This window comes from Sus scrofa, chromosome 2, assembly GCF_000003025.6.
Source record: "Sus scrofa isolate TJ Tabasco breed Duroc chromosome 2, Sscrofa11.1, whole genome shotgun sequence".
Taxonomy (NCBI): domain Eukaryota; kingdom Metazoa; phylum Chordata; class Mammalia; order Artiodactyla; family Suidae; genus Sus; species Sus scrofa.
In genome coordinates, this window is record NC_010444.4 from 132,030,028 (window position 1) to 132,052,582 (window position 22,555).

General features: G+C 35.9%; 1 long non-coding RNA gene across 1 annotated transcript in view; it reads left to right on the forward strand.

Annotated features, from left to right (window-relative positions):
* Nucleotides 1-22,555, forward strand: part of LOC102163451 — a 146,238-nt gene that overhangs the window by 32,009 nt on the left and 91,674 nt on the right. Inside the window, exon 2 of the long non-coding RNA XR_301982.3 lies at nt 8,177-8,273. This is a non-coding gene — a long non-coding RNA (uncharacterized LOC102163451). The remainder of the gene's footprint in view (nt 1-8,176; nt 8,274-22,555) is intronic.

Consider the following 22,555-nt stretch of genomic DNA (forward strand, 5'->3'; position numbering starts at 1 on the left):
ACCTATAGTTAATCCAAAATAAATCAGAATCTGATTGAGGATAATGTACTAAACTAGGCACTTGTGCCTCATTATTGACATAATTATTGATATGATTTTTCTAGTAATGATTAATCAGTATTGATAAGATTCAACTGCAGTTAGAGACTGGCCAGGAGTCATGTTCACTGGAGGATGGGATGTGACTAGCACTACAGAAAGCTGAAGCAAGAGCTGATGGCTTTCCTAAACAGATTTGTTTCCTGAACAAATATACTGTCCCATCTCCACTTAGCCTCATACATCTACCCACACATACCCCAAGTAGGAAAGGACATCAGATACCATGCCCAGTGCATTTCACCTTGTGGAGCTCTACCAGGTTCTCACAGTGAATATTAGAGAAAAATCTCCTGTGCCTTCAGTCAGGAGAGGGCAAAGAAAATCACTTTGGAGTATGTCAAATATTGTTACTAACAAAGCCTGCCCTCAGGAGAAACTGTTTTGCTAGAGTCTAACCAATTACTACTTTATCACACACAGCCTAACAAACACAGGGAAAGGGAAATATCCAGCTCTAGCTCCCAGACTGAGCAGCACTTGGGAAATTCACAGCCCAGGGGCACAGGCTAACTAAAAGACTGAGACATAATCAGAGTCTACAGAACATTCTCCTGCCCCCACAGCTCACCATTACATCATTGAAAGTCTATTTACTGGAGTTTATTTCACCCAAATATTATGCCTAACTTTCAACAAAAAATTACAAGGCATGTTAATAGGACATAAACAGTTTGAAGACAGAGGGCAAACATAAGAACAAGAATCTGCTATGGCAGAGATGTTAGAATTACCAGATCAAGAATTTATAATCATAATTAATATGCTAAAGGCTCTAATGGAAAATAGAAAACATGCTAGAACAGATGGGAATATAAGCTGATAAAGGGAAATACTAAGCAAGAGTCAAGTATATTGTGTACCCCCATAGTAGTAAGTGCCCCATGAATAAAGTATATTCTACTTCTAGTTGTTGTTCAGTTTGATTGTGTCATAAGCCTTCCAAAATTGCCTGCTTTCGTGTACTGGGGCAAATTACCATGGTGTGTGACTGCTATATCATGGCAGTAGTCACCATCTTGCATATGTAATTCTTTAAACTCCTTTTTGTGTAGTATCCCATAAATATTCAACCCAGTTAAGTGTTTGTTTTTTTTTCTTTTAAATATACAGAGCAAATGCTAACAACATGCTTCCCTTCTTACTCTAACAAGCAACATCCTAATTCACAGCAATACAGTATTAACCACCCTCTGTCTGGAGCATTATGCCCATTTTAGCACAAAGCTAGGAAAACCAAAAGCATAAAACATACAATCCAAATGGTAATTCAAAATTACTATTATTCAAGGTAGTTTTCTGCCATCATATCATCATCTTTAAGGGTTGTTGATTGATGTCTTTCCAATGAACCATCCAAAGAGACTTTTGGGTAAATCCTATAGTCATCCTCATTCAAACTCTCTTCTCAGTGAAAAAAAAATCTAGGGATTTCTTCCAGCCGTGGTCATAAATTGATATTACATCTAAAAGAAACCATAAAGAAAATTATGCTTCTGATAGGAAATGTTCTCTTTAAGACATCTAAGATTTTTTGTAATTTTTTAAATTGAAGTATAGTTGATTTACAATGTGTTAATTTATTCTGTACAGCAAAATGATTCAGTTATATATATATACACATTCTTTTTATATTCTTTTCCACTATGGTTTATCTCAGTATGGTAAGTATAGTTTTCTGTGCTATACAACAGGACCTCATTTTTTGACATTATTACCAATTTAAATGGTGATTTTATTCTGCCAGAATTTCCTATTTGTCCTGTTTAGTTTTTAAAGATTTCATTTGTTGCCTGACTTAATCTAGACTCAGCGACCCGAGGTAGGATCTCTCAATCAGATACCCATTGACCCAAAGGAGAGATATAGGTCCCTGAGAGCTTCCTTTTTGTCTAGACACATCTTAAAGAAAATCAGTGGGGCAGAAGTTCCCGTCGTGGCGCAGTGGTTAACGAATCCGACTAGGAACCATGGGGTTGCGGGTTCGATCCCTGCCCTTGCTCAGTGGGTTAAGGATCTGGCGTTGCCGTGAGCTGTGGTGTAGGTTGCAGACGCGGCTCGGATCCTGCGTTGCTGTGGCTCTGGAGTAGGCCAGTGGCTACAGCTCCGATTCGACCCCTAGCCTGGGAACCTCCATATGCCGCAGGAATGGCCCAAGAAATAGCAAAAAAAAAAAAAAAAGAAAATCAGTGGGGCAGATTCCAATAACTAGACAATGGGGATATACTTAGAGTCAATCCTACTTTACCACACAAAATGAATACAATAGCCATCCTTAGTTCTGTTAAGAATTTGTGCAAATTCAAAGAAATTAATTTAGCAATATCTCCTTTGCGATGAGCTTCAAGTGCAGTCCCAGACACAGTACACCTGACCCTGACAAGGAAAAGGCTATGCAAGGTAAAAGAAGATAGTGTGTGGATATATTATCTCCCATCCTCACCCACACTTCCATACCCTAGAAACCTCGATAAAGCTGCTCCCTACTCCTCGCTGCTAATCCTATACTCATTGCCCTGTACATTTATCCAGTCAAGCCACCCAGCTCTTCACATCCCTACCACTTGCATTTTTTATTGATCTTACTTTAAATTACATATTCTAGTTGTCAATCAAATCTTTATTTTCAGGATGAAAAGGGGCATACGTCTATATAATGTTATGCTTTTTAGTGAAATGAATACATTTTCTTGAATGAAATATAACCTGCGACCAAACTGATCCCATTTCAAAACTTTTAGGGATGTCTCAACTACTGCTTCCTTTATAGGATAAGTGAAGCCCCAAAGGGGTATTTGAAGTCACTGCTGGTAAAAGTCCTCAGTAGCCTGCCTGCCAGCCAGCTATATTCAGCTGTTGTCTCTTACACATTTTTTATTTCCTGTTGATATTCTCTACTCTCTCTTACTACATCAGAAGTTTCAAATATGATAGCGATATATGTACTTTTTCCACACAATATTTCACAGTTTGAGCACTTCCTGGTTTGAAATACAAATGCAGATACATCTAAGGTGCAAACAAAGGCACCAGCTTTTGCATTCCAGTCTTTTCTGAGCCAGTAGTTCGATTTTTCTGTAGTTCACTTAACATGGCCTCAATTTAATTCTTTCTTGGGATTCCTATATCATTTCCATCACTATGTTCTCCATACAGCATTCACTGTATATATTCTTAATTATACATTCTTCTAGGATGCATCTGCCTGACCACATGGCAAAGCGATTGGACGTTACTCACAAAACCATAAGAGTAAAAATTTTTCAGGAGCCCAATTGTTTTCGAATTGTCAGATACTCTGCCCTTAATTCTGCTCAATGTGTAGCCTTATACGTGCCCACATCAACTAAAGGTCTTACCAAATGCGAGGAAAATAATGGCAGATTTCCAAACTGTACTGTGTTCCTAAATTCAAGATGTCTATTACACATCAGAAAGTTTGACATAGTTTTGCCAGAGAAAGTATCTTAGGGATTATGAGCTGCCAGTTCTGGGATTCTGTCTTCAGTCCCCAGAGAAGGTCTACAGTCGGGTAATTGATACAATGATCTGCTTGACCAACCCTCCTCCCACCCCTCCCCCACACTCATGTCAGGAGCACGTGCTCCAGTGAGGAGCATTTTTTTTTTTTTTTTTTTGGCTTTTTGCTATTTCTTTGGGCCGCTCCCCTGGCATATGGAGGTTCCCAGGCTAGGGGTCCAATCGGAGCTGTAGCCACTGGCCTACGCCACAGCCACAGCGACGCGGGATCCGAGCTGCATCTGCGACCTACACCACAACTCATGGCAATGCCGGATCCTTAACCCACTGAGCGAGGCCAGGGATCGAACCCACAACCTCATGGTTCCTTGTCGGATTCATTAACCACTGCGCCACAACAGGAACTCCGGGATCATACTTTAAACTATCCTTGAAAAGGTGGGAAAATATTGGGAATTTGTGGTGACGTTGTATGAAAATAATGATATTGTAGATAGACTTGCAAAATACTCGAACGCCACTTAGTGATTCCTACACATCTTTCTACACGTATCTGATCTTCCATAAGACAATAGGTGCTTCCCTCAATGGTAAGCATCTAACAGCCCTCTTCCTTACAAAGATGCTTTTAGCACATACTCAAAATATAGAGAGACAAAAATCTCATGGTGCTTGTATCCATCTTCCCTAATGGATCCAGGACAGATGTTCTGATATTTATCCTCAGTGTTAATTCCTTCTCCGTTTAGTTATGATCTCAGCTCATTGTTCTCTAAGGAAAGCACAGAATTATGATGTTAATTACCATCACTTTGCTATATAAAATAATGAAAGGAAGTATTAATTAGTTATAACATATTTTGTATATGGATATGTATAATTTTCAGTTTGCGTGTTGGGCATTTTTGCTCAGAGACTTTAGGTATTTGGAAAAATCTATAGCTTCTTTTCCCTTTCCTCTTTTCCTTTTATTTCACAAAAAAGACTTCACAACTCTTGGACATCTTCATGCTAATGTCAAATCCACCATCCACCATCAGAAGTTTAATGGCCTACATGTTTTTTTCTTTCCTCCCTGCTAGGGAAAATATTTGAGCTTTACTTCTTATACAGGATGGAGTTTATCCTTCCTAAAGTAGTTTTTCCATTCCTACATATATGTGATCACAACTTTATCTTTAAATAATGATAATGACTGTCACCAGTAGCAAACTTAGCTTTCTACAGGCAAGGCATAGAAAAAAATACTTGCAAGGATGTGAATTGTGTACAATTGGCTTTCCTATGAAAGAGAATGGTAGGTTATTAAACGGTGTTTTTTTATTTCTCTTAATGGTCTCTATGGAGTGCTCTCTTCTGAAAAGAACACTTGGTGATTCTGCTGATAGTTGCAACAGGCTGGGAAGGAGACTATTTCAAAAATATTTGTGTTCTGACCACAGATTTTGGAAGAACTCCACAATTTCCTTTTAAAACGCTAAGAATGCCTGTATGGGAATAAAAGAGAGTATGGTCATCTGGGAAAAATCAGAGTTGGCCTAACCCAGGAGAGGGATGCCTGAAAGTAGGTCACTTGACTAATGGCTTGAGGGGCAACCTGTATTATTTTCTTTTAGAAAGAGAAGGAATGAGGAATCACAGCAGAAAGTGTGCTTAATCAGTTAAACAAATAAAATGTGTCTTTCTAGCTCTTAAAGTCATCTAATCTTTATTATATGAGAAAAATACAAACACTAACACACTTGACATTCTTTTCCCATTGTGATCTAGATGAACCGTGAATAACTGAAGGAGACGGAAGCAGTATTAATCTGTTGTCACTTGGGCTCCTCCATGCACCTAGATAGTATATATAAGAAATTGTTTAGAGGTTCCTTTAGGTGTATTTACAGAACTATTAACAGATCAAGAGACTAATTGGAATTTTTTTCAGTCCCAAAATCTAATATGAAAACATACAAATCTCAGGAACAATTTTTACCCTAAGATTTTGTAATGTTTAATTTTATTCATATTTCTGTGTGGTAAGATCATATAATCTGTGTAGGGGCTGATTGGTTCTTTACAAGGAAAAATATTTGCTTGATTAAAACCATCCTTCTATTCAGTGCGCCTTAGGGAAACTGTTTGCCAATAGCATTCTAGAAAACACACTGGAAAATCAGTACAACGCTTACTTTCAAGTTAGTTTACCTTTAAAAAAAAAAAAATCTATACACGTACCAGCCTATGAGTCCTTCCAAAAACAGAATGAGATTTGGGGCTTGTTGTTTCTCCAGTCTGAGGGACTGCTTCATATTTAATACTAAAGCAGTGCTCTCAAGCTGACCAGTGATTTGTTAAAAGTAATCTCTTTTCCCTCTTTCTTTTTTCTCCTTAAGACTCAAACTTAGCCCACCTTGGAGAGAATGTAAGTCACATGTTAGCAAAAAGAGGATTTCTGGCAAGATGATTACTGGGTACTTAAACTGATCACCTTATTTCAAAGCATCCACAGCTGCTGTTTTAGTTATAATTGAGGACTTTGATTTCTGAAATCTGGACAGAGAATCAAACATTGTCTTTGATTTTAATTTTATTTCACTGCAGCTCATTCATGCCTTACCATGTGATTAATATTTCCTTTAGTTTAATGAAAAGTAGTGAGCAGGTTAAAAAATATAAGGCACACCAAATTTAATACTCACATTTATTGTTTTTTCTTAACTGTACCATTAATGAATAAAAAGACATTTTAAATCATTTATTATTCATTTTATTTTATTTTATTTGCTTTTTTAGGGCTGCACCCACAGCATATGGAGGTTCCCAGGCTAGGGTCTAATCGGAGCTGTAGCCACCAGCCTACGCCAGAGCCACAGCAATGTGGGATCCAAGCTGCATCTGCAACCTACACCACAACTCACGGCAATGCCGGATCCTTAACCCATTGAGCAAGGCCAGGGATGGAACCCACAACCTCATGGTTCCTAGTCGGATTCGTTAACCACTGCACCACGACGGGAACTCCTCAAAGGCTCTCTATAATTCTTATTTCACAACATCAATTTAAATAGGTGCCATATAAGCAAGATTACCTTTATATACCATTTCTATAAGAGACCTGTATTTCAAAGTGTATGTATATACATTCCGTGCTCTAAGCGGGGATAATAGCCATTTGCAGGAACACTCACTTACAGACAGTATGTCTGCCTATAAGGGCTGAAGCCAGAGAATGGCTAGTTTTCCGTTTATAGAAGTCTTAAGTCATGTTATCTGTAGACTGAATTTTAACTGTACATTTAAAACATGGCTTGTAGTTCAGTCAAAGAAATTCCAATCTACTACTTTATTTATAAACAAAAATAATTACATATTTTTGTACTTGGTTAGAAGAATTTGATAAAGTTTCACATTTGATGAGAGTTGAGATTTCAAATATATTATTAGATAAGTGTATTTTATTTCTTGATTGGTGGTGAGGGTGGTGCTTATTTGCCTCTCCTAATGTTTCCTTGCATGTGCACAGTATCTACTGATTCTAACGACCAAGGTTTACACCTCTTCTGTTTTCTTTAACTGGATAAATTGGATGTGTTGCATTGGGTTGTTTAAGGCATGCAAACTCCCACTCTGATACTTTTATATATTTGATTCCATGTAGCAATATTTATGACATTACATAATTATAATACAATATTACTATCTGTATTTTATACCATACATTATATCTCTATGGGTATTTACTACTCATTCCTAACTCACTTCTTACAGACTCCTTCCTCTTCCTAGAAGTGAACCAGCCCATAGGGAATAAGGGTTCTCCACTCTGTTCAAGTCTAACAGGTCCCTATTCCTTTAATAGATGAAAATCCTGATCCTATAATAAATGTGACCAGGTGAACCCATTTGCCCAATGCTAAGGTCCAACATGAGCAGATCACTCAACAATAGATCTTGGATCAGTGACAACAGCCAGATCTTTAACCACTGGGTCACAAGGGAATTCTAATGTAACACTGTTTTTATAACCCAGGTTTTAAGAGGAATGCTATTTTTCAGGACCTTTCAGAGATTCTCAACCATTTATTTTGGTACAACACAAACAGTGTGGGAGATTTCAGTATAAAACTCATGGGGGTGATTCCACAGGTGGATTAAAAAGCAGATTTCAATAGGAGAGGGCGTTGAATGATATATCAGACAGAGTTTCTTGGAATTTTGGAAAGTTTGACAAAAGCTGAGTGCTTATGGATCACTTAAATTTTTATCAGTGGATCTTCCTGAAGAAATACTGACATAGCTAAAGGAATAAAAAGAAGGAAAACACTAGGCATGTTTAGATGATGAGAGAATTAAACTGGTTAGAGAGTAGGGAATAAAGGGCAGAATAGGATGTAGGTTGAAAATGAGGAAATGACAGCCAATGGAAGTTTTGGCTTTTATTCTTGACCACATAAGAAATCTTTAAAAGTTGTTGACCAAGGACAAAATATGGTCAACTACCAGCCACTGAGAATAACATTAAAATTCTCATTTAGCTCAAGTATAAGCTTCTCTAGAGCATGAAATAGCTCTTTTAAATAATATAATCCTGAAACTTTCTTCTGCATAGAGATAATGCCCAGTGGAGAGAGAAAACCCATGATGTGGATATATAGAAAACTAGAAATTTGCTCCATTTCTGAAAGCAACTAATGAAGTCATCTTTGGTAAGTCACTCATTTCCTGGAAGCTTTTCTTCAGCTTCAATAATTCTCTGACTTTATTTTTCACCATTGAGTGTAATGTTAACTGAGAATTTGTCATCTAAGGCCTTTTTTATGTTGAGGTATTTCCCTACTATAACCAATTTGTTGAGGGTTTTTATCACGAGAGGATGTTGTATTTTGTCACATGATTTTTATGCATCTATTGAGATGATCATGCGCTTCTAAGATTTCTGTTATTGTGGTGTATCACATTATTGATTTGTATATGTTGTCATCCTTGAATTCCAGGGGTAAATCCCATTTGGACACGGGGTACAGTCTCTTTAATATGTTCTTGAATTCACTTTGCTAATATTTTTTTGAGAGTTTTCTTATCTAATTTTATCAGATATATTGGCTTATAGCTTTATTTTCTCAGAGTGTCCTTACCTGGCTTTGGTATCAGGGTAATGCTGGACTCATAAAATGAGTTTGGAAGTGCTGCCTACTCTTCAATTTTTTTGGAGAAGTTTGAAAGGATTGGTATCACTTCTTGCTTAAATATTTGGTAAAATTTGCCATTGAAGCCATCTGTTCCTGGGGGTTTCTCTATGAGGAGTTTTTTGTTACACATTAAATCTATTCATTCTTGGTCTCTTCAGATTTTCAATTTTTTTCTGACTCAGTGTTAGTAGATTGTGTTTCTAGGGTTTGATCCATTTCTTCTAGGTTATCTAATTTTGGGGCATGTAATATTTCATAGTAGTCTCATAAGACTATGTATTTCTATAAAATAATTTGTAATGTCTCTTTCATTTCTAATTTTATTTATTTGAGTCTTCTATTCTTGGTCTTAAGTTTTGTCAGTTTTATCCTTTCAAAAATAAGTTTTCAGTTTCATTGATTCTAGTCTCTATTGCATTTATTTTTGCTCCAATTTTTATTATTTCCTTTGTTCTGCAACTTGTGTTTAATTTATTCTTCTTTTTCAAAATGTAAATTTAAGTTATTTGAGATTTTCTAATTTCAAAATATATGTATTCGTTGCTTTTCCTCTCTGAACGCTTTTATATCATCCAGTGGGTTTGGTATATTGTGTTTGCATTTTCATTTGTTTTGAATTTTTTAATTGCCTTTTGATTTCTTCTTTTACTCATAGGTTGTCCAAAAATGTGTTGTTTAGTTTCCACATATTTGAAGATTTTCCATTTTCTTCTTGTTGTTGATTTCTATTTTCCTACTATTGTGGTCAGAAAAGACGGTATGATTTCAATCATCTTAAATTTGCTAAGAGTGTCGACATGTATCTTGTCACATGATCTATCCTGGAAAATGTTCTCTGTGCACTTGAGAAGAATGTGTATTCTGCTGCTCTTGGATGGAATGTTGTAGATATGTCTGCTAAGTCCATTTGGTCTAAAGGATGTTTCAGTTTCAATGTTTCTTTGTTGACTTTTCTGCCGATAGGATCAGGAACAAGATAAGGATGCCCACCATCACCACTCTTACTCAATGTAGTACTGGAAGTCCTAACTGGAGCAATTAGGCCAGGTATCCAGATCAAAAGGAAGAAGTAGAATTGTCATTATTTGTAGATGTTAATGATTTAGATTTGTTTGTGCAGTTAGGTAGGAGAGGATCCAGTTTTTTATAGCATTTTGGTCAGCCTATCTTTGTATATCAGTAATGATCACATTTTTGCATGATAGAATCTTAATTAGGAAGGAAAGAGTTAGGGATGTTCTCTTGACTTCACTCTGTCATTTTCTCTTTCCAAGAAATCCTTCTCTCCAAGAGACTTTACCTTGTATTTCAGTAGCAGGAATGGTTTTAAGTTCTACCTTACTGCAGTGATGACAACATTTTTGTTTTGGACTCTGAGAATAGGCACATTGGTGGTCACTTGGCTGGGAAGAAGACAGAACAGAGAAGACAAAAAAAGTATTAGGCAATTTTGACAGTCAAATCTAATTTTATTCAGATCAACAAGAATATATTAAATCTCTTTTGTTCCAGTGGCTTGAACATTAAAATGAGACAAGCCATAGTCCCTGTGCTTAAGGACCCCACAGTATTTTGTTGCATTTAGAAAAATAAGAAATTAGAGTTGATTGTAATAAATCTAATAGAAAGTGATAATGGAGTTGTGAATGGGAGTGACAACAAAAGGCGGAGCATATTACCATTTACTGAATTTCTCCTCTTCGCCAACTTCATAAATATATGAATAAATTAGTTGAGTGGAAAATAATTATAAAACAGTATGCCCTCTGGAGAGCTGAAATAATAAATCTAGGTGAATTCATGACTCCGCATCCAAGGCCAGTATACTTTTCATCAGGTGTTAATTCATATGCTTAAAAAAATCACATGGTAAGTCTTGTCTAATTGCCAACCATAAACCCATCCTCCCTTTTAAAATGTGTGGACGTTCTCTATATAAACATTTTTGATAGAATTAATCTTTTGGATCAGATCAAATTGGAGCTCATCTAATTGGATTTTGGTCACATCCAGGAAATCTACCAACCAATTATAACAATATTACTCTTAATTTCTCATTGGGATAATTAAAGGAGGACAGGCCTTTTTCTGAGATGGAACTTCATTCCTATAAAGGAAGAAAGAAACATAGTCATAAGATAAAATGATCTTGAAGTTTTCTTAAGTTTATCTCAAAATACCGTGTTGAAGGGTTACTTTTAAAAAATGAAGAAAATGTTATGTTAATTGGAAAAGCCTTTTTGTAATGCCAATTACATCAACATGGTGTGTTTATTCTTAGTGTATAATATTCACCAGACCTTCTAAGTCCCCAAGAAAAATTCTGAAACAAGAGAAAAAGTCCAATCCTAATTAGAAGCGGGCTGATCAGAGGAATTTATTTAAGGGGGATTAACTATCCATTCAGAAACAAAGGGCCAAATTCTTATTCCTTCTTAGCTTCAAAAGAAGCTCCAAGCAAGTAAGACAAGTGAAGTAAAAAGAAGGGAAATGGAATCTGGCTCCATTTCTCATCTTTCTGAAGGCACAGAGGGATAAGTGACTGCCTCAGGCTAGATAATTAGAAGGTTTAGCTGCAAACACGAAGCAGTAACACTGGATATTACACTTTCAGCCTATCTTAAAAGTTTAAATTAAAATGTTGCTTGGGAGCAAAGCCTTCAAAACAGCAAACGCATTTATTTACTGCTTTTTCTGTCATTGATTTAGTGTGTGTGTATGTGTGTGTGTGTGTGTGTATTCTTTACCTTGTTCTAGAATTCTCAGAATATATTTGATGTTACTGGACAATATTATATTGTGTTGCTATGTCTTAACTTGGAAGATGGTATCTACTAGTCATTTTATGTTTGACATTTTAGAGTAGGTATTTCAAACTATTTTTTCAAAATGTATCACTGTTGTTAATTCAACATATTTGAAATCTGCTTTCACTTGTAAAATTAATTTTTTTATAATCAGAAAGCTACAAAGTAACTCAGCAAAAATTGTGAAAAAGTTTTGGAAGTATTGGTTTCAAGCAATAGGTTGAATTAATTTACAAGAATATTCTTTTAGCAGAAGATATAACTATGGCTACTGTTGAATCAAAATATAGATAATGATTTTTAAAGCTGTTGTGATTATTATTTGTTTCTATTACACAAGGAAAAATCAATAAAGTTCGGAACAAATTAACAGCCAACTCAGTTAAAGACCAAGGGAAAATATTCTATTAAAGTCTTTCCCATATTTTCAAAAGATCTCAGGTCTTCCTTTGAAGAGAGATAATACTAAATTTCAGATTTCTGATAGGTGATAGAGAATGTATTTCAAATAAGTTTTTCACTTGAGAAAAATTATTCCCCTTGAAGAAATTCTTATACTGAATGTCATCCATAATGGTTACTATGAACACTTTTATTGTCTTGGGGCTGCTGTGTGAATACAGAATGGTAAATTTACTTTCACAGTAGCATTAGCTTGAGATTAAACCCTTGCTAAATGTACCTGTGGCTGAAAAGAGATGAGAAGCATTACTTTAAAATTACAAAAGAAAATTACATTCTTTAAAAACTGAAATACCATTTTCCATTTACTATGACAGATGGTTTTCATTCTTTTAAAAAATATATGGAAGTAATACATGCCTTTTGTGAAAAAAATGTTAACGTTACAAGTAGTATTACATAAATGTTACAAGTCCTCTATTCTAATCTCAAACTGCTCACCCACTAGTATGTTTTTTTCTACAGTCCTCCCAACCTGTCAGCAGAACCACACTGTAAATAATGTTAAGGAACTCTATCTTTTCACCTGACATAACTTGTGAATATTTTCATAGCTACATTTATTTTAATGACTATCCTAAGTATAAAATGGTATAGAAATAATATGGCTTATCTAACTAGTCATCTTTCCAGGTTACTTACTTTCTATAAATGCTAAAAATACTTTCTATGATCTGTTAGACTATTTGTATGGAAAATTCCTAGATAGAACTACCATATGACCTAGCAATCCCACTCTTGGGCATATATTCGGACAAAACTTTCCTTAAAAAAAGATACATTCACCTGCATGTTCAAAGCAGCACTATTCACAGTAGCCAAGACATGGAAACAACTCAAATGTCCATCGACAGATGATTGGATTAGGAAGATGTGGTATATATACACAATGGGATACTACTCAGCCATAAAAAAGAATGAAATAATGCCATTTACAGCAACATGAATGGAACTAGAGAGTCGCATACTGAGTGAAGTAAGTCAGAGAGAGAAAGACAAATACCATGTGATATCACTTACATCTGGAATCTGATATATGGCACAAATGAACCTTTCCACAGAAAAGAAAATCATGAACTTGGAGAATAGACTTGTGGTTGCCAAGGAGGAGGGGAGGGACTGGGATAGATGGGAGCTTGGAGTTAATAGATGGAAACTATTGCCTTTGGAATGGATTAGCAATGAGATCCTGCCATGTACCACTGGGATCTATGTCTAGTCACTTATGATGGATCATGATAATGTGAGAAAAAAGAATGTATACATGTATGTGTAACTGGGTCACCAGGCTGCACGGTAGAAAAAAAATAATATATTGGGGAAATAAAAAAATTAAAAATTAAAAAAAAAAGACTAACAACAACGACAACATAAAGAAAATTCCTAGAAATAAAATTCTTTGGGGGCTGAAACAACAACAGCAACAAGCCCCTTTGCTTATATTGTAGCTAAAACTTTTCCCAATTTGTCTTTTGTCTTTTTCAATTTATTTCTGGTAGATTTTTCTAAATGTTTTAGTAATAAAATTTTAATTCTTATGTAAAAAAATCCACCTTGTGTAGAGCGTCTCAGTTTCTATCATACTTGTGAAGGATATACTTTGCTCTTAGATTAATATGACATTAACTCTTATTTTTTGAAAGAAATTTTATAGTTTATTGTTTTTATAAATATTAAGAAATTTAATTGTTTAGAACCTCAAAAAATTAGCATTGAGATTTAAGAGTTGGCTGAGCTTGGAGCACAGACATCCTTGAGTTCAGCTTCCTTTAATTAGCCCCGTAATTCTTCATAAGAGAGTGTCATACACTGAAATTCCTTTAAGATTTCTGGTGAAGATCTCATGTTTTTAAATTTGCCTTCAGCATTGACTTAATAATGCCACATGTGAGAAATCAGTGACTACCCTCCTAAATATATGACATCTATAAAAATTTATTCACCCATGTAGTTTATGACTTTTTGACTTTTCATGGGAAAGAAATAAATGCTTTAATAACAAATCTTTATTGAGTGCTTACAAACGGCCAGGTAGTGCAGTAAACAATTAAAAGAGGTATAGTTAGCAAAAACAAGCTTAAGACCTTGATTTCTAGGTTTGCAGCTCTTGGTTCTCATCCATTGACCCTTAAGTTTTTCAGTTAATTTAAAAACATCATCTTTTGGGAGTTCCCGTTGCAGTGCAGTGGAAATGAATGATACTCCTATCTGCGAGGATGCAGGTTCTATCCCTGGCCTCGCTCAGTGGGTTAAGGATCCGGTGTTGCCGTGAGCTGTGGTGTGGTTCACAGATGAGGCTCAGATCCTGAATTTCCATGGCTGTGGAGTAGGCTGGCAGCTGTAGCTCTGCTTAGATCCCTAACCTGGGAAACTCCATAAGCCTTGGGTGCCCTAAAAAGCAAACAGACAAACAAACAAATCGTCTTTCCTTTGACATTTCTCACTTAGAAAAATTGTCTTTATTTTTAATTGGAAAACTAAAGTATCGCTTGAAAAGTGACATCTAAATAATAATAAAAATTAACAACCTTTTCACCATTTGTTGGTATGTGTAAGTGTCCATACTTTGCATATCACTTTAGATACTGCCCACCACCTTCCTATTTTAGAGATGTTACATTAGAAAGACTAAATATTTTACCCAAAGATGCAAAACAAAGCCAAGATGAGATGTAAATTAAGTCCAAGCCAAATCAGTTAGGTCTTGCATTGTGTCAACAATGGACCACAATTCTATTTATTTATTTGGAGTTATGTGATTTTAATGCTGACCTTTAAGAATTGGTTTGGAGAGTTCCTGCTGTGGCACTGTGTTAAGGATCTGAATGTAGGGGCTTGGGTTGCTGTGGAGGTGCTGGTTCAATCCCCAGCCTGGTGCAGTGGGTTAAGGATCTGGCATTGCTACAGCTGTGGCTTAAGTCTCAGCTGCAGCTTGGATTTGATCCCTGGCCTGGAAAATTCCATATGCCCTTAGTGCAGCCAAAAAAAAAAAAAAAAAAAGTAAATCAGTTTGGAATCTATTTCCCTCTCAGTTTTGTTGAGCTAGGTATCCTTGAACAAAATACTTGATGTGTCTTATTTTACCTCCTATAAAATAAAAATGATAGTTGCACCTTCACAGGCTTGTTGGCAAGAATATACCATCTCATGTCTTTAATTGATCTGACATATGAGATCAACCCAAAAACTGGACCAAAGCTATGCATATTTTAAGTCCTTATGATTATTGAGAAACCATAAGGCATCAAATATGTTTATAAATATGTGTGTATTTCTAGGAATGGTTGTATATTTTATCTATTATTTCTATAATGTGTGTATTATATTGTAACAAACTGCATAAAAGTTTGGGAGTTCCCATTGCGGCACGATGGAAATGAAACCCACTAGTACCCATGAGGATGCGGGTTCTATCATTGGCCTCGCTCAGTGGGTCAGGGATCTGGCATTACCCTGAGCTGTGGTGTAGCTTGTAGTCACAGCTCGGATCCCAAGTTGCTGTGACTGTGGTGTAGGCCAGCAGCTGTAGCTCCAATTCAGCTGCTTGCCTGGGAACTTCCATACGCCACAGGTGTGGCTCTAAGAAGCAAAAAAAAAAAAAAAATTGAAATATAGTTTTATAGTCTACTAATTTTCAATAGATTTTTTATATTGGAAATTGTTTTTACCAGTTTTGATGATGTTCTCTGAGTCAGGTGGCTATAATAGTGGTTTACTTTCCTTGGGGAAAATATGAGGAAAATATTCCTGTTGTTTGAAATATACATTTTTATTTTTATTCAAGTAACATATTCTAAAGCTTTAGTATTTCCAAATATATACCGTTACATGCTTTACTTATTCTTTGGTCAGTTTTTTTAGTTCCCTGAAATGCAATTTCTTTTCTATAAAAAGAGAATAAAACTTACCATATAGCTTACCATTAAAATGAAATAAACTATATACTTAAATATATGCAATGTTTTATACTTATACACTCAATAAATGGAAGCGGCCATTCTCTTTGACAAAGACAGGTTATATATACGGAATCTAAAAATGGAAAAAATTATGGAGAAAAATATCATTAACATTAACTGTTTATTATGGACAGAGAGCTGACACACTAGGTTCAATATTAAAATTCCTAAAGAAAATTTTCTAAAGTAAAATTATCAAAGACACTGCTTCTCAAATTTTTCCTCTGAAGTACTGTTTACAAAAGAGAAAAATTGATTAAAATTCCTGACAATTGGAAGAATACATTAAAATGATCACATTTTGATTTTAAAATTGATGCTAATTTTATATTTAACTCCATAATAAGAAAAGGGTGCCATAGAAGGCAGTAATTAAATCATTGGCTTTGGAGCAGAGCAGATAAGAATTTAAATCTAGGAAATGACCCATCCCGGTAAACTGACAGAGATATATCCCATTTATCTTGGCAAGCTGCTATAGGGCTATGACAATATTTTCACAATAATTTCATATCTTAATGTTATGACTTTATATTTTCTCCATACACATTGGAAATGAGAAGATTGGGTATAGAGGTGGATGATTCCACAAATGTTACTTGTAAAAATATTCATTTTTGTAGATTAATTCAATCTGCAACCTACAGAACTTATTTTACTGCTGTAACATATGGAGTAAACAAGAACTTAAGATGTAGATATTTTTTCTCTGTTGTATGAAATTACAGGACTTGGTCCAGGATAGGGAGGTCTCACAGTTATTAGAAACCCAGAATCTTTCCACTGTGTTGTTCTGCCATGCAGAACAAGAATCTTTCACTTGGTAATCATTAAGAGTTGCCCAAGTTCTTTCTGTTATGTTTCATTGTAGACAGTGAAATGAGACGAATGGAAGGGAAGGCATGATCCTTAAAGGATGAGATACTCTCAAAGGTCCTTGGATCACTTTTCCTTGGCCTTTTCTTTCTGCAATGGAAGGTGGAAATTAGGTCTTTGATTTAGTAGTTATGTACTCAGATAAAAAGCGAGGTCTTATAGTTAATGGGAAAAGAGCAGAATAGATAAGAGAGGAACTCTACTATCTTGGTTACAGTCCCACGTGTGTTCCTGCCAGACAAGAAGAATCCAGAAAGAAGGGCTCAACATGAGTCTAAATACCATTCTGCTTTGATTTCTACTGCCTGTTCCAACTTTCCTTAATCTCCCAGGGACAGGCAAACAGAGCCTTGACACGTGGCTCTTCTCTATACTGACATTTTCCAAACAGCGTGGACCTAAGAACTTAACCTTAGCAAGTTGGACTATACTCTAATGAGCTAAATGAAGAAGAATTTCAGTAAAACCAAACAAAACAATGAAAGCATTTAGAGGGTTGAAAATGAGGTGGATCAAGTAAAAAGCAAATAAAAAGTTGACTGAATAAATATTCCTTAATTGGCCCTGATGTTAGATAAGATAAATCTGAGTTCAGAGTACACAGTGTTCAAGTCTACTAGAAACATCTTTCCATCTGAGAAACTGTGAATTTACTCAGTTAAATCTTGTTCAAATCCACCATATTTAGGACCTTACATCTCTGGGATCTCTGGCCATATCATCACTCTTTCACTGATTTTTTTTTTTTTTTAATCTTACAAAGACTTATCTCTGGGTCCCCAAAGAATATTTTTCTATGGATAAATCTAACTGGTACCTTTGCTATATAGGTTTCTTCTTGAACTTCTTCTTCTTGTTTCTTGAGGTCTTCAGGTTTGTTTGTTTGTTTGTTTTTTCCTGAAAACTTACTCTAAACCCTTACCTATGACTCTCGGTCACATTACAGCTTCTGAATTCACCAATGATCCAGTTTTGAGGCCTAGGGAAATTATATTCTTTAATTCTCCTTCACAGCAGCAGGACTGTTTAGTTCTTCTTGACTAATATTGTTATTTCCTACTGTTATCTCAGTGTTTGTGTCCTCTCCAAATCTATTCCATGAAATCCTAACCTCCATAGGTGCCAGTGTTGGGCAGTGGGGGCTTTGGGATGTGCCTAGGTCATGAAGTCACAGCCCTTATGAATGGGATTAGTGGCTTATAAAAGAGGCCACAGAGGGATCCTTGTCCCTTCTGCGTGGGAGGACACAGCACAAAGTTGCCATCTATGAACCAGGAAGAGGATCCCTCACCAGAATACAATCATTATGGCACCTTGGTCTTTAAAGTTGCTTCCAAGACTACAAACAGTAAATACCCACTTTTTATAAGCTACACAGTCCATGATACTTTGTTACGGCAGCCAGAATGGACTAAGACAATGATCCTTCTGGATTGGGTCTATCAGGAGACCAGAGAATGCCTCCACCTTTCCTATTTCAAAATCTATGGTATCTTTTTAGAATGTAAATCATGTTTTACCTCTGAGATACTTGTAACTCTCAAATAATTGGAAAGGATTTAACTTCAGATTACCAGACGTGTTCAATCACCCATCCTTTGAGTATTCTCTTAAGAAACGAAAGTTTTCTGACTTTATAAATGTCAATAATTCATTTATTCCCTGCTACTAAAGTCTGAATAAAAATGCTTTTCCCCAATCAAAGTATAGTTTATTTACAGTATTATATTAGGTTCAGGTGTACAACATAGTGATTGAATATTTTTTAGATTACATTCCATTCAAAGTTATTATAAAACATTGGCCATACTTCTGTGCTACCCAATATATCCTTGTAGCTTATTTATTTTATACATACAGTTTGTGCTGCTTATTCCCCTACTCTTATCTTGCCCCTTCCCTCTTCCACCTCTCTACTGGTAATCACTAGTTGTTCTTTATATCTCTGTGTCTGTTTCTATATTGTTATATTCCTTCATTTGTTTATGAATAAAATATAGTTTATTAATTTCTGTAATTGTTCTTCGTCTCGTAGTTTGTGCTATCCTCTGGATTGTACTTGGTCCCTGTTGTAGTTTGCTCTCTCCTACATCACTGGCCACCATGGTAACACTTCCTGTTGATGTGTGCTGCTGATCAACTCAAGACGAGTTCATTTGTTTTGATTGGGTTCCACTGCTCCTGCAGGCACACCTTGACCCAGCTTGTTTTTTTTTTTCCTTAAAATTATGAAGTATTACCCATAATTTCCAGGGACAATTTATAGGATGCCCATACCGCTCATCCTGGCAGTCCTATGGGAAACTGCTGGTCTAGTCTGCAGCTGCCTTTTATCTTCCTACTGAAAACACCTGAAGACTCCTGAGAAAGTGGTAGGCAACCGCTCTCCAAGCCATTTGGAGCTCACTGTCTAGTAGCACATGTTGTATACAGACTTCATTAAAACAGATTTAAAATTTGCCATTCTGTGCTTAAGCAAGCCAAAAGTAAGTCTCACTACTTGGGATTCTCTTAAGTTCGTTTGCTTTTGCCCAACCATGACCCATGCTCAAACCAGATTTTCAGACTTGAGTGACAAACGTCTGTCTGACCATTTGCTCCTCACATGTCTCCCTCTGGATGACTCTCCTTTACTGTCCTTAGAAACATCTCCCTCTACTCCCTTTTTAGGTGGGAATTTGCTGCTCGATATATTGAGTTTTCTTTGCCTGTGACTTGAGTTAAAAAACTTGTTTTCAAATTACAGTTATTATATATTTTCTGCAAATTAGATATTTTATGATTCACAGAATAATTTTAGAGATATTAAATATGAGAGGGAAAACATTATGAAATCTCTCCAGATAGTCAATTTTTTATTACTCGTATTCTAAAACTTTTTCTGTGAATACACTGTCATTTGTCTATTATTATATACATAAATATCACACTACCCATATATGTTTACAAGTGATTTCTTTAATCTCACAACTCGGAGATCTTGTCTGTTAATTAATATAGAAAGACAATCCTTTTCAAATATATGCTGTTTTCCAGTCCATAAGGGGTCATAATTCACCTTATTAATCCTCTATCAGTGTTATGTAGTAGAAAAAATATATTCTTTGAAGTTGAGTATGTATGTTCAACTCATCCTCTTTTTCTTAGTTTTTACCTTGGATATATTATAGTTGATTGGTCATTATTCAGCTCTCTTAATAAAACATATCACAATAAAGAAGATCTTAAAAAATGAGTGCTTACAAAAAAACCCTAGGAATTCTCATGTGCTCAGAGGATTATGAACCTGACTAATATTCATGAGGATGCGGGTTGGATCCCTGGCCTCACTCAGTGGGTTAAGGATCTAGCATTGCCTTGAGCTATGGCATAGGTTGCAGATGTGGCTGGGATCCTGTGTTGCTGTGGCTTTAGGCATGAGCTCTGATTCAGCTCCTAGCCTGGGAACTTCCATATGCCAGGGCTACAACCCTTAAAATAAAAAAGCAAAACCTAAATGCCATGGAACCACTAAAATCTTCATAGTCCAGAATTTACCCTCAGATTCAGCTCTCAGGATTGTGTGAATAATAGACTATAACCAAGAAGTGAAATCATAAGTGTCTTATCCATTCTTTCTTATGCAAGACCTTGTCCAAAGCACTTTCACTCTTTCAAATGTAGAGAGGAATTCCAATAACGTTGTCTGAAGTAAGGGCACCTATGTCCTGATCTTCCATTTGAAATGAACAAAGATCATCAAGTGGAACAATAGAGAATCTATAATAGTTAAAAGTGGGGACTCTCCAGCCAGACTGTCTGAGTTTGATTCTGAATTCATCTATTTCTAGCTGTGTTATCACGGGCAGATGCCTTAATCTCTCTGTGTATCATAGTTCTCAGTATAAGTTGAGGCTGATTATATCTTTACATTTTAGGAGTTTGGTAAAATTCTGAAGATTGCCTTGGCATTATGTATGCATTTAACATATGTTATAATAAAATAATAATTATTATTTCTGATGAACCTGGAAGGCAGCCACAACCAAGAGCCACATTCTTTAAAGAAAAGATATAAGTGTAGTGAACAATGAGGTTGGTGTGTAATATAAATTCAATATATGGAAATCAGTAGTATCATGTGAAGCTCTTTAAAACATGTTCCACACTCTGAGGGGCCAATCCAATGACCCCTTGCTTAGAATGGCACTCGAAGGAAGTCTCCCTGACTCTCATTTGATATACAGGTGTGGAAGCTAAGACCAGGATGATTGAGGCAATGACTGGGTTGACAGAATGTCACAGGCTTTGATAAAAACCTAGGGTGAACAGCTCTATAGCTGCTCATTTTGATCAGAGAAAGAGAAGTTACTACCAAATCTCCCAAACACTGCCATCTCCCTGGGATCCCAGCATTTTCTTACCAGCCTGGCTACTGAGACTGCACCTAGATGTTGGCTAATGTCTGGTGAGAAAGTGATTGGAAACTTTGGGTCCGTGGTGGACCCAGCCCAGCCCCCTGCCTGACCTATTTCTTATACCATCTTTTAACCAAGACCTGGCCAAGAAAAAGGTTTCCCTTTCACAGATGATTAATAACCAGAAAGAAATCAGTATGAGGTCTGTGCAAAGCCAAGACCAGAAAACCCTGTCTCCTTAAAGCCCAAGGCTGCTGTATGCATGGAGAAGAAAATGGACTTCTTATCTGACTGCATTAAATGTCTAATTTTTTAGACGAATGAAGGGATTGAGCAATTAACATTCTTTAAGCATCAAATCAAACTTCTAGAAACATTTCTTTTTAAAAACAATATTAAAGTATAGTTGATTAACAATATTATGCCAGTTTCTGCTATACATAAAATGACTCATATATACATACATGTACATATACATTCTTTTTAAAAATATATACTGTTTTCCATCATGCTCTATCTCAGGAGATTGGATATAATTCCCCGTGGCTATACAGTATGACCTTGTTGTGTATCCACTCTAAATATAAGAGTGCACAACCACTAACCCCAAACTCCCAGTCCATCCCACTCCATTGCCCCTCCCCCTTGGCAATTACAATTCTGTTGTCTGTTCTCAGATTATAAGAATTATAATTATATTCTGTCTCTAAGTATGTTGCTGCTTTGTAGATAGGTTGATTTGTGCCATATTTAGATTCCACAAATAAGTTATATCGCATGGCATTTGTCTTTCTCTTTCTGACTTACTTCACTTGTATGAGAGTCTCTAGTTCCATCCATGTTGCTGAAAATGGCATTACTTTGTTCTTTTTTATGGCTAAGTAGTGCTCCATTGTAGAAATGTACCACATGTTTTTAATCCACTCATCTGTGAATGGATGAATGTTTCCATGTCTTGCTTATTGTGAATGGTGCTGCAATGAGCATAGAGGTGCATATATCTTTTTGAATTACCATTTTGTCTGGATATCTGCCCAGGAGTGGGATTCCTGGATCATGTGGTAGTTCTATATTTAGTTTTCTGAGGAAACTCCATACTGATTTCCACAGTGGTTGTACCATTAAAAACTTATTTCTTACACAAGTAATAAGTCAAAGTCTTTTTAAAATAAATGTTTAAAAAGCAATTCAGCTGTATATTTTAAAAATAAGGAATAGCCCAGTAAACAACATAGGGTAACTCTGAAAAGAGATTCAAGTATACATTTGAAAGAAAGGGGGTCACAGCATTGGTTCAG